Source organism: Schistocerca cancellata, chromosome 3, assembly GCF_023864275.1.
Source record: "Schistocerca cancellata isolate TAMUIC-IGC-003103 chromosome 3, iqSchCanc2.1, whole genome shotgun sequence".
NCBI classification, from domain to species: Eukaryota; Metazoa; Arthropoda; class Insecta; order Orthoptera; family Acrididae; genus Schistocerca; species Schistocerca cancellata.
In genome coordinates this window covers 632,111,172-632,127,166 of record NC_064628.1, presented here as the reverse complement: position 1 = coordinate 632,127,166, position 15,995 = coordinate 632,111,172, and the positions used below count along the sequence as shown (strand labels likewise).

Here is a 15,995-nt window from a genome sequence, read left to right as displayed (position 1 = left end):
ATCCATCCCTCTCAGTTCCTTAGGAGTATCAGGGTGCTGCCATCACTTAAATTAACGCCTCTAAAACAAAGGTTAGGAAGAGATGTGATTTTACATCTCCTACCAGTAAGGAACATAACTTGTTGCCAAGAACATGTAGTGTTTTTACGGTGGATCTATAATAGAACCCTATATTTTATTAGAGCCTCCCATTTCAGCATTTTAGTTTGCAATGACTCAATGAGCAGTCTCTATGTACTGATCGATGTTACTCTTGTTATCCTGTGATGTCCGCTATTCGTGACCACCTCTCTACCTTAGTCGAATTGCCTGCTCAGTTGTTTTTGAGTCTGAAGTGTAGAAATCCCTGGGAATGAAATGGCCAACTATTTGTTTATGGGTACACTTATTTGCACATATTTCACTTTGGCAATCAAAGGTACAGATTTCCGGGTTCAAATAAGATGTCACTCGGTGATGAAACGTAACCTCCAAGAAATTCTGCACCTATCGTGGAAACTACAGCTGCGTGGCACTCCTTCTCATGTTCCTCCTGGAAGAAGTTTAAGACCCTATATTGTCTTCCCGTTGGCCATACCGGACTAACACACAGTTCTATTCTATATAAAAAGCCACCCAACTTAGTGTTTGTGGAGCATTTCAGACCATACCTCACATCCTGGGGAATACCTCTCCTTTTGGCTCACCATGCTGAGCATGGTCATAAGGATTCTTGCCTCTGATAGTGACAGATGACTCACACAGAGTTCAACTGGTTCTCTGTTTTCTCAATGAAAGTGGTTTTTATTTTCAGATATAACTTTTTAAATTACTTTTTTGCGGGGAAGGGGAGGGGAGGATGTTTCCCAGAGGACCGTTGTCCCTTCCTCCTTTGCCAGCAACCTTGGTTATCCATCTTGCACTGTTTTAATTGATTTTATATGGGTTAGCTCATTTTCTGCCACACTCTGGTTTCTTTTCAGGGGTAGCACTCCTGTGAATAGTGGGTGCTTTTCCCCTTTTTAATGGTTTATTTGCAATGTATTGTAAGTGGGATAGTTGTGGGAGGGATGGCCCGTCATGTGCAGAGCTCCAGGGCACACTCATCTGGTCATACCCACCTGCTCACCTGTTTATTTCTCTCACCTTGTTTATTATTTTGACCCAACTGCTGTCCATTATGTTTTTTAGCATTCTCAGTTTTACTATGACAAATATCCCATCTAAAAGTCATTCTTCACCCTGTTAACTGTCTTTACTCTTAATTAGGTTTATGGGGAGGGGGAGGGTGTTCAGATGCAGGTGGTATTTCATCTCACCACAGATGATAGCTGGTAGATGCCCTTCTCTATTCTGACCTACATACTGGCCCGGCCCATATACTTACACTAATCCTTAAATTATTTCTCAACTCTGGGATCAGTATTGCTTTCAGTGCATTGATCTTACCACTCCTACATATTTTCATATTCCAATTAAATTTCCAGTGGACATAACTAAATCCAGATGAACTATCTCTTTACTGAGGGACTGATGACCTCGCTGTTTAGTGACCAAAACCTTCAGTATGCGTCATGAGGCTCCATTAGAGCCTATTTTAGGCATATTATGGAAAACCAGTCCGTCAAATTCTCACTTCAAAGCCAAGCCACTAGCCCATGTAACTTCTGGTCACTTTGATAATCCAATCTCTTTATCTTTTACCTCTTTCTTTTCTTCTTCTTCTCCTCCTCCTCTTCTCTCTTGCCCCAACTGCTTCTTTGCCATTGCTCTCTCCCCGTTCCTATTCTTTCTTTTGCTCTTTTTTTCTTTCTTTCTCTGTCTCTTAACATTTGCATAATTAGAATGATCATTTGCTGTGTACTTAGTATGCAATCCCTTTGTCACTAAATTGACATTGAAACATTAAAAGTTTCCCACTTACTTATTCAAATACACTGATGTGCAAAACTGAAGGACAGAATTAACTTTTGCATAATGTGTCACCGCCAAGTAATATAAATCGATGAAACTTGGACCATATATAGAAAGAACTGCTACAGTGTAGTACAGGAGGTAACTGAAAGAATTATGCAACAAGATGAACAGAAATGACAATTTTATTCAAAGACAATAATTACACCAAAGTCACTGTGTTGTGGTCTCCTGGACATTACAAAAGGAGGACATGATTCTTTAATAACTGTGTGACCACCACAAGATGACAGTGCTTGCTCTGAGCATTCTTCCTTGCTGGCCGCAAGGTTGCTAAGGTATTATTCTGGTAGGATGTTCCATCACTCAATCAGCTTGGTTGAAAAGCTGCAGAATGTTTTGCCAACATGTACCGCACATTCTCGATAGGATTTAAATTGGGGGCAAGCCTACCCTTTTGTAAATATTCTCTCCTTGCGTGAGCTGCTCCACTTAGGGTGTTCAGTGCGATAATGCATTTTTGTCCATAAAAATAAAGTTGGTGCAGAGTGCACCCCTGTAAAGATGTACATAGGGAAGTACTTTGTCAAACTAATGTTAACAGGTGAGTGTGGTGAGTGTATTGTGTTCAAAGATTTGAAGGTCAGTATGCCCATGGAACATTATGCCTCTCCAAACTATAGCCCATGGACCACCAAAATAATCATGTTTGACAATATTCCTAGGTACATTACGAGGTGCAACAATAAAGTAATGAGACTGATCTGAAAAAAAGGTTGCTTACTGTTTTTGCCAAGTTTAGTGTTGTCTCCTTCAAAGTAGTTCCCCTCTGATTGCACACACTTTTCCCAGCACTTCTGCCATTGATGATAACATTTCTGGGACTCATCTTCTGTAATATCCTCCAAGACCCTCGTCACAGCTTTTTGGACATCTTGTGTTGTTTGGAAATGGTGTCCCTTGACTGCCGTTTTGACTCTTAGAAATAGAAAAAAGTTGCACAGAGCGATATCTGGTGAATGAGGTGGCTGTGGCAGTACTGAAATTTGTTTTGAGGTTAAAATTTGCTGTACTGACAGAGCAGTATGGGATGGCGCATTATCGTGATGCAGAATCCAATTATCAGCAATGTTGGCACAGACACGAAGAACTCTTTTACGAAGTCTTCCTAAAATTTCTTTTTAGTAATATTGGTTGACTGTTTGTCCAGGAGACACGCACTCTTTATGAACAATTCCCTTGGAATCAAAACAGCACACAAGCAAGCATTTCACTTTTGACTTTGGCATGCAAGCTTTTTTTGGTCTGGGTGATCCCTTTGAGCACCATTGTGAACTTTTTGTCTCTGGATCGTACTGAAAAAACCAACTTTCATCTCCAGTGATAACACGGCTCAACAATTCTGGATTGATTTTTGTTTGCTCTAACAGATCGGCTGCCACATTTTTCCGCATTTCTCACTGTTGTGGTGTGAGATTTCAATATCTTCAATTATTATTAGACAAACCATTTCTCAATTGATGTTCAGTTCTTCTGCAATCATTTTCATGGATAATCTTAAAGTTCACGCACCCTGGCCAAGTTGACATCCATCCATGTGGTTGATGGTCGTCCACTGCGGTCTTCATCTTCAACATTCATTCTGCTTTCACTAAACATTTTATGCTAACGAAAAACTTGAGCTCTTTACATAACCTTGTCTCCATAAGCCTTCTGAAGCTTGCTGTAAGTTGTAGTCACATTTTCACCCAATTTAAGGAAAAAATAAATGGCATACCGTTTCGCAATGTAATGTGGTTCCATTTTCGTGACGAGAGACACAAACACATGTTAACTTATTACAGTAAAACTCATGACTGAGCGGTTACATCAATGTGCAGCTTCGACTAGAAGCAGCTTATAGGCCCAGGTCAAAGATATTGTGCCTACAGAAGCCTGCAGGGTTGCCACATCTTGCAAAGTCTCATTACTTTATTGTCGCACTTCGTATATGCCCTCGTATGGGGAGGGATGGTAATATGAATCCACCCATGAACATGATCAATGAGATCCAGGTGTTATGGTGTGAGGAAGTACAATGTTGCAAGGGCGTACTGACCTCCAAATCTTCAAACACGGTATACTCACCAGTCGCCATTATTATTGTGATACTGTACTCTTTCCCCATGTGTGTCTTCCCAGGGTTGCATTTCATCAGACTTCATTTTTATGGATGGAAACCAACCTTGCAGCCAGCATGGAAACAGGTTACAGAGCATGGATTGCCATCCGTGGGGATCTCACATCCTATTAAGAACCATGTCTCACCTTTTGTAATATCCAGGGGACCATCATGAATTGCAGTGACTTAAGTGTAGTTATTGTCTTTGAATAAAAGTGTCATTTCTGTTCATCTCATTGCATATTTCTTTTAGTTACCTTCTGTACTACACTGTAGCAGATCTTCCATGTGTAGTCCGTGTTTCATAGAGCTGTGTTACTTGGAAGTGACATATCATGTGAAAGTTACTTTTGTTCTCAATTTTTGCACTCAGCATACACTTTCGTACAAATTTCATAGAATTGAAGAGCAAAGAACACACAGTTCACTCTGAGCCAAAAATTGCATGAGACTGCATCACACTAAGTCATGAGATTCACTTTGCAGGGCTTTCTTCGTTGTGCAGCTGATAACTGGTACTTACAGCAGTTGGACATTTCCTGTGCAATGGTTCCAATCTTAGAAGGGTCGCAAAGGTACCTTAGCCATTCCAAGTTTATTTTCAACTTAAATGGTAATGAAAAAGCTAGATTTCGTCACTTTTGGTGTAGGACTACAGTCTGGCTTCCACTCACAGCTTTGATTGCTATTTGGTTCATGGATTAAAGTGATGCATCCAATTCCATCCATTGTATCAAATCCATAAGCAGCTGTAGTGTTTTTGAATCTACTAGTGTCAAAACAGTGTTGAGGAATTACTTTAAGCTACACCCTTCCAGTAGCATACATTGCACTTTCTCGATACACTCCTGTGTGTTCGTTTTGGGAAGCTTCTGTGCGAACTGTGTTCGACAATAGTAGACCTGCGCCCACGTTTGAAATCAGCCGCTCTTTCCTTAATTACAGTATCTATTCTTAAAATATTACGCCATATTTGATGGATTTTTGTATCTGCCAACCACCTAAACTAAGGAATTTTATGACTAATGGCAGTACAGTTTATCTTTTTGAACAAAACACAAACACGACTACTTAACATGGCAAATGATGGTGGTGCTCAAATTGCATTATTTCGAAACAAGTAGCAACATAACAAAAACAAAATTTAATTTACGAAGGTCGTCCCTGTGGCAAGTAGTCTTTCACCTGCCTTCACATTGCAAGCACTGACGTCAGCTGAATCATTCTCGATGTCGTACAGTCAGGTATTTTCGCCGTGTTTCGGATCGATAAGCGCCCTCGGGTAGCCTTGTGAGTACGTTGCTGGCACGCGATCGAAGGACGTTTGTAGCACTGTCTGCTGAATCATTCATGTTCTCGAAAGCATATACCCCGGTGCCGACGATGGCGTACCACGGAATACCCCGCAACGAGGCTGCGCCAAATGACAAGTGCTTTGTTTATATATTTTTCGCAAGTCGTTATCCATACACTGAAATGACTTCTTGCATAGTAATTGGCACCATGCTGGCAACAGTAACGGTTTTCCGTTAATCTGCTGTGTATCCACTTTGCCTCATTCAGTTCTTTTAGTTTTTAAGTACCGGTAATAAAACGATTTTTGTTTTTGTTCTCGTAGATAACGGATATAAGGTGTAAGACTTCAACCTCCCTGAGAAAAAGTTGCAAATTCTTTGCACTAACTCTATGTATGAGATTGCTCCACACAGCTTTCCACTGCATAATATCCAACGAACTTAACTGAGTGCGGGTGCAATCGAATGTACTGGCTGCTTAATATTGGCACTACAATCACTTCGACTTATTATAACCTGAGCTGATAAGAACTAAACTGAGCCTGCGTCGAATCAGTGATCTGCGAAAAGTTTTTGGCTTCCTGTATTTCCCTTAAAGCAACCCCATTTCATGTTACTGATATTACTTCCTCACAAATTTCGGAAGACAAACACGTCTGTTCTCATCTCTCTATCTCTGTTACTGTGGCTTGCCCACAGGGCTGCGAGTGCGATCTCGATATTTCTCGCTGGCTGACCCAACACGACCTGGAGCAAGACACCAGGGCACTGATTTTGAGTTCCAAGCTAACTTTTTATCGGAAGTGCTACCCCCATCCCCACGTTTTAGGCTTTGATGCATGGAGGCCTGTGTATACAGGGTAGGCTTCCCATACTTCATTGGGTCCAAGCCAGCACATACTTTCTTTAATTGGTTAAAGCAATTTACTGAAACCGTACTTATTCAGTTGTATTTTGCACTAGACATTAAAATTTTCAGAAATGGTAAGCGTATCTAACAGTGCGGTTATGAAAATATAGCCCCTTCGCAACACACTCCAGAGCAGTGTTATCTTTGGCTTCAAAAACATTTCTTACGTTCGGTGAAGCTGTAGCACTACTAGCACTCGAGGTGTTTTCACGTGTTCTTAGGTATTCCTCTTTCCGTTGTTTGCGACAGAAAATTCCCTAGTATATAGTCTGCAATAAACACGTTCATTATTGCTTTCATTACACGATTTCAAAAATTTGTATTCCTGTTGCGGGTTAACATTAAACACACACTCTGTTTTGCCCATTGCTAAATAACATAAAAATCGAAGAGAAATAAAATGCTGAAAAAGTGTAGGTCGTTACTTCACACACGAAAACAACATAAACGCATGGTCCCTGTTGTGTTGCAAATGAATAACTAGTGAAAAGCCGCTAGCCACGCCTAACCATCATCAGCGCTTGCTCCAAGGTCGTATGACAGGAGCACGGCCGTAACAGAATGTTTAAAAATGCGATGTCGAGCACATAGGTCTAAGACTTAAAAAAATCTTCACCAGTCACAAAATTTTCAAACACCCGGACATTTTTGCAACCCTTGACAGCACTAAAAACCAGAATTGTGTGGATTAATCCAGGACTTGTGGTAAGCCTAATTACGAAGCCTATGTAGGCCTAACGGATAACCTGGCAGTTACCTTCCGTATCAAACGTAAAAGGGGACGATTTCGTCTGGTGTCGCCGTTATCTAATAAAATTTTTACTGGCATTATTTCCAATGAAACGCTCTTCAATAAGGCTGTTGCGCATACTACCTGCACACATTTTGTCTCCTCTACAGGGTGTTACAAAAAGGTACGGCCAAACTTTCAGGAAACATTCCTCACACACAAACAAATAAAAGTTATGTGGTCATGTGTCCGGAAACGCTTAATTTCCATGTTAGAGCTCATTTTAGTTTCGTCAGTGTATGCTGTACTTCCTCGATTCGCCGCCAGTTGGCCCAATTGAAGGAAGGTAATGTTGACTTCGGTGCTTGTGTTGACATGCGACTCATTGTTCTACAGTACTAGCATCAAGCACATCAGTACGTAGCATCAACAGGTTAGTGTTCATCACGAACGTGGTTTTGCAGTCAGTGCAAGGTTTACAAATGCGGAGTTTGCAGATGCCCATTTGATGTATGGATTAGCACGGGGCAATAGCCGTGGCGCGGTGCGTTTGTATCTAGACAGATTTCCAGAACGAAGGTGTCCCGACAGGAAGACGTTCGAAGCAATTGATCGGCGTCTTAGGGAGCACGGAACATTCCAGCCTATGACTCGCGAATGGGGAAGACCTAGAACGACGACACCTGCAATGGACGAGGCAGTTCTTCGTGCAGTTGACGATAACCCTAATGTCAGCGTCAGAGAAGTTGCTGCTGTACAAGGTAACGTTGACCACGTCACTGTATGGAGAGTGCTACGGGATAACCAGTTGTTTCCGTAACATGTACAGCGTGTGCAGGGACTATCAGCAGCTGATTGGCCTCCACGGGTACACTTCTGTGAATGGTTCATCCAACAATGTGTCAATCCTCATTTCAGTGCAGATGTTCTCTTTACGGATGAGGCTTCATTCCAACGTGATCAAATTGTAAATTTTCACAATCAACATGTGTGGGCTGACGAGAATCCGCACGCAATTGTGCAATCACGTCATCAACACAGATTTTCTGTGAACGTTTGGGCAGGCATTGTTGGTGATGTCTTGATTGGGCCCCATGTTCTTCCACCTACGCTCAATGGAGCACGTTATCATGATTTCATACGGGATACTCTACTTGCGCTGCTAGAACATGTGCCTTTACAAGTACGACACAACATGTGGTTCATACACGATGGAGCTCGTGCACATTTCAGTCGAAGTGTTCGTACGCTTCTCAACAACAGATTCGTTGACCGATGGATTGGTAGAGGCGGACCAATTCCATGGCCTCCACGCTCTCCTGACCTCAACCCTCTTGACTTTCATTTATGGGGGCATTTGTCTACACAACCCCGGCACCAAATGTAGAGACTCTTCGTGCTCGTATTGTGAACGGCTGTGATACAATACGCCATTCTCCAGGGCTGCATCAGCGCATCAGGGATTCCATGCGACGGAGGGTGGGTGCATGTATCCTCGCTAGCTGAGGACATTTTGAACATTTCCTGTAACAGTGTTTGAAGTCACGCTGGTACGTTTGTTGCTGTGTGTTTCCATTCCATGATTAATGTGATTTGAAGAGAAGTAATAAAATGAGCTGTAACATGGAAAGTAAGCGTTTACGGACACATGTCCACATAACATATTTTCTTTCTTTGTGTGTGAAGAATGTTTCCTGAAAGTTTGGCCGTACCTTTTAGTAACACCCTGTATACAAACGAACAGAAATTAGGTGACGGACAGGCCAGCCAGCACGGATTCAAAAAACATCGATCATATTAAAGCCAACTTGCACTTTTCTCACGTGACATTCCGAAAGTTATGGGTCAAGGTAATCAGGTAAATATAGCATTTCCTTATTTTTGAAGACCATTTGGCTCAGCACCAAACCAACATGTATTAAGTACGATTATGTGAGCGGGCTGATTATTTCTTCATGGGGGGACGCAATACCTTGGAGAGCCATCGATAGAAGCAACATAGTGTGCCCCAGGCAGGTGTGTTGGGAACATGGCTGTTTATGTAGTATACACTGAGGTGACAAGTCATGGGGTAGGGATGTGCACGTACACAGAGGGCAGTAGTATCACATACATAAGGTATAAAAGGCCAGTGGCTTGGCGGAGCTGTCATTTGTGCTCAGGTGAATCATGTGAAACGTTTCTGAAGTGATTATGACTACACGAAGGCAATTGACAGACTTGGAACGCGGAATGGTAGTTGGAGCTAGAAGCATTTGACATTCTATTTCGAAAATCGTTTGGAGATTCAATATCGTGAGATCCACAATTTCAAGAGTGTGCCGAAAATACATTTCAGGCATTACCTCTCACCAAGGACAAAGCGCTGACTAGCAGCCTTCACTTGATAACAGAGAGCAGCCGTGTTTCCGTAAAGTTGTCAATGCTTTATTATAAGCACCACTGCGTGAAATAACCTCAGAAATCAGTGTGGAACGTACGATGAATGTATCCGTTAGGAAAATGTGGGAAAATTGTGGTGTTAATGGGCTATGGCAGCAGATGACTGAACCAAGTGCCTTTGCTAACAGCATGACATCGCCTGCAGCGCCTCTTCTAAGTTCATGACCATATCGGTAGCATCCTAGACGACTGGAAAACTGTAGCCTGGCCAGATGAATCCCGATTTCAGTTGGTAAGAGCTGATGGTAGGGTACAAGTGTGGTGCAGACCCCACGAAACCACGGACCCAAGATGTCAACAGGCACTGTACAAGCTGCTGGTGGTTCCATATTGGCGTGGGCTGTTTGCATGGGATGACTGCGTCCTTTGGTCCAGTTGAACCAATCACTGACTGGAATTTTTTTTTTTTTTTTGGCTACTTGGAGACCATTTGCTGCCATTCGTGGACCTCATGTTCCCAAACAAGGATGGAATTTTTAAGGATGGCAGTGCACCGCCATGTTACATGTTACCGGGCCACAATAGTTCATGATTGGCTTGAAAAACATTGTGGACAATTTGAGCCATTGATTTGGCAACCCATCGAACATTACGGGACATAATCGAGAGGTCAGTGTGTGCACAAAATCCTGCACCGGCAACATTTTCGCGATTATGGACGGCTATAGAGGCAGCGTGGCTCAGTATTTCCGCAGGGGACTTCCAACGATTTGTTAAGTCCACGCCACGTCGAGTTGCTACACTACGCTGGGTAAAAGTTGGTCCAACACAATATCAGGATCTATCCCTTGACTTTAGTCACTTCAGTGTATTAATATTATATCTGACAATATTAATAGTATTAATACACTCCTGGAAATTGAAATAAGAACACCGTGAATTCATTGTCCCAAGAAGGGGAAACTTTATTGACACATTCCTGGGGTCAGATACATCACATGATCACACTGACAGAACCACAGGCACATAGACACAGGCAACAGAGCATGCACAATGTCGGCACTAGTACAGTGTATATCCACCTTTCGCAGTAATGCAGGCTGCTATTCTCCCATTGAGACGATCGTAGAGATGCTGGATGTAGTCATGTGGAACGGCTTGCCATGCCATTTCCACCTGGTGCCTCAGTTGGACCAGCGTTCGTGCTGGACGTGCAGACCGCGTGAGACGACGCTTCATCCAGTCCCAAACATGCTCAATGGGGGACAGATCCGGAGATATTGCTGGCCAGGGTAGTTGACTTATACCTTCTAGAGCACGTTGGGTGGCACGGGATACATGCGGACGTGCATTGTCCTGTTGGAACAGCAAGTTCCCTTGCCGGTCTAGGAATGGTAGAACGATGGGTTCGATGACGGTTTGGATGTACCGTGCACTATTCAGTGTCCCCTCGACGATCACCAGTGGTGTACGGCCAGTGTAGGAGATCGCTCCCCACGCCATGATGCCAGGTGTTGGCCCTGTGTGCCTCGGTCGTATGCAGTCCTGATTGTGGCGCTCACCTGCACGGCGCCAAACACGCATACGACCATCATTGGCACCAAGGCAGAAGCGACTCTCATCGCTGAAGACGACACGTCTCCATTCGTCCCTCCATTCACGCCTGTCGCGACACCACTGGAGGCGGGCTGCACGATGTTGGGGCGTGAGCGGAAGATGGCCTAACGGTGTGCGGGACCGTAGCCCAGCTTCATGGAGACGGTTGCGAATGGTCCTCGCCGATACCCCAGGAGCAACAGTGTCCCTAATTTGCTGGGAAGTGGCGGTGCGGTCCCCTACGGCACTGCGTAGGATCCTACGGTCTTGGCGTGCATCCGTGCGTCGCTGCGGTCCGGTCCCAGGTCGACAGGCACGTGCACCTTCCGCCGACCACTGGCGACAACATCGATGTACTGTGGGGACCTCACGCCCCACGTGTTGAGCAATTCGGCGGTACGTCCACCCGGCCTCCCGCATGCCCACTATACGCCCTCGCTCAAAGTCCGTCAACTGCACATACGGTTCACGTCCACGCTGTCGCGGCATGCTACCAGTGTTAAAGACTGCGATGGAGCTCCGTATGCCACGGCAAACTGGCTGACACTGACGGCGGCGGTGCACAAATGCTGCGCAGCTAGCGCCATTCGACGGCCAACACCGCGGTTCCTGGTGTGTCCGCTGTGCCGTGCGTGTGATCATTGCTTGTACAGCCCTCTCGCAGTGTCCGGAGCAAGTATGGTGGGTCTGACACACCGGTGTCAATGTGTTCTTTTTTCCATTTCCAGGAGTGTAGTTGCTGAGAGGCGCCCTAGTGCAACATTTTTCGTTTACAGGTGTACCAAGAACCCAAGGGACTAGGGGAGGTTCGAATCCTGCCTCGCGCATGGATATGTGTGATGTCCTTAGGTTGGTTAGGTTTAAGTAGTTCTAAGTTCTTGTGGACTTATGACCTAAGATGTTGAGTCCCATAGTGCTCAGAGCCATTTGAACCATTTTTGACTAGGGGAGGCTGGAGGGGTGACAAATGATATTTCACTTGATGTAAATGCCTTGGCATACGGCAGATTTGTTAACTGGGCAGGATACTGGGAAATGCAGTCCATCTATAACAGAATTATTGCAATATGACTTTCGCATTCTATCTTAGAATAATACTGAAATTGGGGACCCATACCAAACAGGATTGACGGATGATGTTGAACAGATAGAAAGAAGGGCGGCACAAATGGCCATAGGAAAAGTACCACGAAAATGCTGGGAAACGTGAATTGACAGATGCAAATTATCATGCAAAAGCCACATACTAAGTATCGAAAGCCAGTGTTTAGTGACAAATCTAAAAATGCTTCTCCCCCTGCATATCACTGCCGTAGGTACTGCAAAGGTAAGATTAGGCTAAGTACAGCACATGCAGAGGCATTAAAGCAGTCCTCCTATATGAGCTCTGTATGCAGCTGTTACAGAAAGAGCTCTAACGTGATACAGTGTTAAGTAGCCTCTGTCCCCAACATTATACAGTAATTTGCAATGTAGATGTAAACATTGCCTATAGTACAGGGTGTACATAAAGTCCACAAACATTTTCAATTATTTATTACACAAGAACCAAACGTTGTACAAATATAATACATGTGTCATTTTGAACAGAAACCCTGAAGGTTTTTTTCATGTATACCGCCACAGCGTAGTTCGGTAATTTGCCAATAGTCAGCGCTAGTCGCAAACACGGCGAGTTCAGGTGCGTAGTGAGCTTTCTGTGTATTGGAGTTCGACAAAAGTAAGTGTGCGAAAGCTGTTCAACGGATGTTTAGAACCAAGTATGGTAAGAAGCCACCAACAAGGAAGGCCATTTACCACTGCACAACAAATTCGTTATGACTGGTTGCATATGCCCGGCAAAGAGAAGCAGACGTCTCAGTGTGAGGGAAGTGAATGTGGAGCGCGTACGAGAGACATTCATAAGGAGTCAAAGAAGTCGTCGTGTCGTGCATCCTGTGGACTCGAAATGTCTCCAATGACAGTGTGGAAAGTCTTGCGACAGAAGCTGTCTATGAAGCCATTCAGATTGAAGCTAATGCAGAATCTCAATGACGAAGACAAAGACAAGCGTTTTGAGTTTTGTTCCCAGTTGCAACAATGGAATGAGGATGTGGGTGGCATTGTTGATCACTTAATTTTTAGCGATGAAGCCACTTTTCACACTAATGGGAAAGTGAACAGGCATAATTGTCGAATCTGATGTACAAATTATCCACACAAATGCATTTAATTTGAGCGTGATTCCCCAAAGGTAAATGTTTTTGTGTGCCTTGTCACGTTGAAAACTGTTCGGGCCATTCTTCTTCGCCGTGAGCACTGTCACTGGATATTCCTACTTGGACATGTTGCAGCAATGGCTGATGCCTCAAATGCAATCTGACTCCTCGTTCATCTGTCAGCAGGATTGTGAAGTTCGTGGGTACCTGAACACGGAGCTGCCGCGTCAATGGATCGGCCGTGCTACAGAAGGGGACAGCTGTTTAATTAAATGGCCTCCCCGATCACCAGATCTCACTCTGTGTGATTTCTTTTTCTGTGAAGACACATTAAAGATGCGGTATATATACCACCTCTACCACATGATGTAACAGAGGTCTGGGAGAGAATACGGGAAGCGATTGCCACAGTCGACGATGCCATGCTGGGATGGGTATGGCAAGAATTTGATTACTGTATTGACATCTGCTGGGCTACTCATGGTTCACATATAGAATGTTTGTAAAAAAAAACTTTGAGTTCTTCTTCGAAATGCAATATGTATGACATCTGTACAATGTTTAGTTCTTGTGCAATAAATGATTGAAAGTATTCGTGAACATTATGTACACCCTGTCTGTAGCTTCTCATCCTGCCAGATCTTTTGATCAGACAGTAATGCAGTGCGATAGGGACCCACAGTTAAATGTTAAATTTGTTGCACTGACTTTAGTTACATGCGCGCGCGGGTGTGTGTGTGTGTGTGTGTGGGGGGGGGGGGGGCGGGGGGGGCGTACATACATGCATACATACACGCATACATACATTCTGTTGTACATGTATAACAGACTAGCTGACAAATGCATTGTTGCCTTGGTATTAATTTCGCCCAGTTTCTATTAGAAACTAAACCTGTATGTACTTCTGCAGTATACAGACAGGTGCTGAACATTGCAATTGATCCGTGTGCTACAGCGAATTTCTTTGAAGGTAGTAATTGTGCTACTCAAACCACTGTCTAGCAGAGCCTTATTTTGGACCCACAGGCCTCTAAGCACAATCTTTTGTGCGGATCCTAACAGGGAAAATTTTGTCACCAGGAAATAGTATTTTCGAACAATTTTCGAATGAAACTCTACTACCTGACAGTTGCGGGTTGTAATTTAAGTGTATAAAATTTTAGTATTCAATTTATACTTTAATAAGTTGACTGGATTAAAAAATGAAAATAATTGAAATCAGTAAAACTAGTTAACACAATGTATTAAAATCGCTGCAAGCATCTATGTCTATGCAAAAATCAATATTTTAGTTTAAGAAAGAACATAATACACTGCTCAAAAGAATTAGGGACATATGTGTCTCAACATCCGGTATGTTAAATCTATCTTGATACTGCTGGTACCTGTGGTCTTATTGTATGGCTTGAGATCTTTGCTTTCAAGGTAGACAAGAATTAAAATCATTCACCTTCTGTTGGCTGTGTTATGCATTAAAGTGTCAGAAGGAAGTTAGTACTGGTGTCCCAGTGTTTTCTAGTGAGGTATACAAATGGCAGTTGTCATTTGTGGACGTTGTATTCAACCAACCTCATGCAATGGGACATCTTAATGTAGCGCAAGTCGCAAGGGTGATCGGTTTGTTCCAAAAGGATGGACTTTCGACCGTGTTGCCGCAGTTGTCAATGCCTCTGTCTGTGTCATCCATAGGTTGTAAACAAGCTACTGGGAGACAGGTCAGTATACAAGGTGGGTTGGTCAAGGGCCACTGGAGCCTTTGCGTCCGATCAGACTGTACCGAACAGACCACGAGAAAGGACCTTAGATCCAGACGTCGTCTTCGAGTATCCCGATTGACGCATCATCTTGTAGCTCGCCTTCAGTTCGGCCGTTCCCATGTTAACTGGCAACTTCGTAATTGGCGAAACGTGTTATTCACAGGCGAGTCCAAATACTCTCTGATACAAGGTGATGGCCGTGTTCGTGTGCGGAGACCTGTGGTGAGCGTACCGGACAAATGTTCCGGAAAACGACAGATTACAAGGTTCTGTGATGCCATGGGGGCTTCGTTGTTGACAGCCTTACACATCTTATCGTTGTCCATGGTCGTCTTACCGCCAGTCAGTACATCGAACAGATCCTATTGGACCATGCATACAGCGGTGGCTCTGAATTCCTTCTTATGCCAGGGCCTATATGGTGGCCATCAGCAGCGATATCTTGCGAAGCCTGGACATTGAAGTAATGGAATGGCTGGCGTTTTGAGTCCCGATCCAATCCACATCGTGCATACGTGGAACATGCTTGACGGACGTGTTCATGGTTGTCCTGTTCCACAACACACACTCTAAGAACTCTGAAGGGCTCTCATTGAAGGGGTGGGACGGATACCCAGGATGACATCCGTAGAGTTATGTGGAGCATGCCACGTTTGTGTCAGGTAGTGATTAACACTCGTGGAGGTCATACAAGTTAGTGAAACACTCAGTCCAATGAAGAGCACCTAGGATGACGGGATGATTGTTTCCACTTTCTTTTCGACACTTGTCGGACAGTTCAGTTCTTTTTATGTAAACGACCGAGGGTGTATTGTTGTGTACTTAATTTTTGAAAGACAACGGTGTAATTTGGTAATATTATTGTTCAGTGGAGTATTGCAGCCGCCGAAAGTAATGTTCACGTAATTCTTTTGAACTGCGTGTAAGTAAATATGTTTATTAGGCAAATGCAGCATCACAGATGGAATGTGTCGTCCTCATTCAAATACAGTACTTTCCCAAACAATCAGCCGTAACAAGGAAGCTGTAATAATTGGTTTGCGCCCACACTACATATTAATGAAGCTTTATAG

General features: G+C 43.7%; 1 protein-coding gene across 1 annotated transcript in view; it reads left to right on the top strand.

The window, feature by feature from the left end:
* LOC126176474 (uncharacterized) overlaps positions 1-15,995 on the top strand; it is a 255,480-nt gene that overhangs the window by 158,527 nt on the left and 80,958 nt on the right. The gene's annotated exons all lie outside the window — the stretch shown is intronic.